The sequence below is a fragment of the Pseudophryne corroboree genome, unplaced genomic scaffold, assembly GCF_028390025.1.
Source record: "Pseudophryne corroboree isolate aPseCor3 unplaced genomic scaffold, aPseCor3.hap2 scaffold_1317, whole genome shotgun sequence".
Classification (NCBI taxonomy): Eukaryota; Metazoa; Chordata; class Amphibia; order Anura; family Myobatrachidae; genus Pseudophryne; species Pseudophryne corroboree.
In genome coordinates, this window is record NW_026967943.1 from 113883 (window position 1) to 115759 (window position 1877).

The 1877-nt window shown below is 35.7% G+C and overlaps 1 non-coding gene across 1 annotated transcript; it reads left to right on the forward strand.

Annotated features, from left to right (window-relative positions):
• The first annotated feature begins 1293 nt into the window (after positions 1–1293).
• Positions 1294–1367, forward strand: TRNAN-AUU (transfer RNA asparagine (anticodon AUU)). The gene has a single exon. It is a non-coding gene; the product is annotated as a tRNA-Asn (tRNA).
• The last annotated feature ends 510 nt before the right edge of the window (positions 1368–1877 follow it).

The window sequence follows — 1877 nt, forward strand, 5'->3', positions numbered from 1 at the left end:
AGAGATCCTGAAGCACTCACTCATCATGGGAAAGTACCAATGTGTTTCTTACAAAAACTCTCCAGATTATTGACTTTTTAAAGTTTTTCTAGGAAACGTTCTAGATGAATGCTTATTAGCCTTTGTCAGTATATACTTTTACGAGGTGTCTCTGTGGTGCAATCGGTTAGCATGTTTGGCTATTAACCAAAAGGTTGGTGGTTCAATCCCACCCATGGATGTAATTGACCTTGTGATTAGATTTTGGTAACCTTTAAGTAGACAAGTCAAAATGTCAAACTCCCTCTTATGGTGTAGGGTACCTGGCCTTCTCTGATGTAATCAGAGTTAGATTTGATTAAGTGATTTTATAAAAAAACAGCTAGGAAGCACAATTTAGCAGTGGGTTGCAGAGAAAAAAAACTATGCTGGCAGAAAAGTCCAATTGAGTGATTAAACAGCTCTTCATTTTCTGATTTTATGTTTATGCTAACAAATTTGCTCTCTGAAAAGTGTCCACAAAGTAAAGTCTCTGATTAACACCTTTGTAGGAATGGTTTTTCACCTATTACTGAATTAAACTTGCTTCATTGGAAAGGCAGCAAGATGCATCCTCATTTCAATGTCTACTGAAATAATACAGGTTGACACCAGGAAACATAAACGTCACTGCATCCTTGCTGCTTCCTCATGGGGAAGTCTGTTTAATGTGAAAACAAGGTGATATCTAATCAGCACACAGGTAAGGAATTAAGAAAATCTTTCTTTATGGGTGAAGATGTTTCTCACAAAATTGTTGCACCAAAGCATCATTGAAATTCAAGCTGGAATGATGATTTTAATATATCACTTGTACATTTTGTACTGCTCTTCTGGTGACAATGTAGTTTGTTTTTGTCAATTACCATTTTAATAATAGGGTAAAGAAAATTAAGTGGATTTTTGAAAGAAAACAATACTGTCAATTTACTATTAAAACAAATTAAAATGGTAAAAGTTATTGTACTTTAAGTAAAAATAAAAGAGCCAAAATATCAATCCCAGTTTTGGATTACTTTAATTAACAAAAAACAATGCATATAGCAGAAGATAGTTTCAATCTGCCTACATCTGGGTTATGGGCCCAGCATGCTTCCGTTGCAGTACTCTGCTGCTCATGTAAGTGCAAGAGATCCTGAAGCACTCACTCATCATGGGAAAGTAGCAATGTGTTTCTTACAAAAACTCTCCAGATTATTGACTTTTTAAAGTTTTTCTAGGAAACGTTCTAGATGAATGCTTATTAGCCTTTGTCAGAATGGACTTTTACGAGGTGTCTCTGTGGTGCAATCGGTTAGCATGTTTGGCTATTAACCAAAAGGTTGGTGGTTCAATCCCACCCAGGGATGTAATTGACCTTGTGATCAGATTTTGGTGATCTTTAAGTAGACAAGTCAAAATTTCAAACCCCCTCTTATGGTGTAGGGTACCTGGCCTTCTCTGATGTAATCAGAGTTAGATTTGATTAAGTGATTTTATAAAAAACAGCTAGGAAGCACAATTTAGCAGTGGGTTGCAGAGAAAAAAAAACTATGCTGGCAGAAAAGTCCAATTGAGTGATTAAACAGCTCTTCATTTTCTGACTTTATTTTTATGCTAACAAATTTGCTCTCTGAAAAGTGTCCACAAAGCCAAGTCTCTGATTAACACCTTTGTAGGAATGTTTTTTCACCTATTACTGAATTAAACTTGCTACATTGGAAAGGCAGCAAGATGCATCCTCATTTCAATGTCTACTGAAAAAATACAGGTTTACACCAGGACACATAAACGTTACTGCATCCTTGCTGCTTTCTCATGTGGAAGTCTGTTTAATGTGAAAACAAGGTAATATCTAATCAGCACACAGATAAGGAATT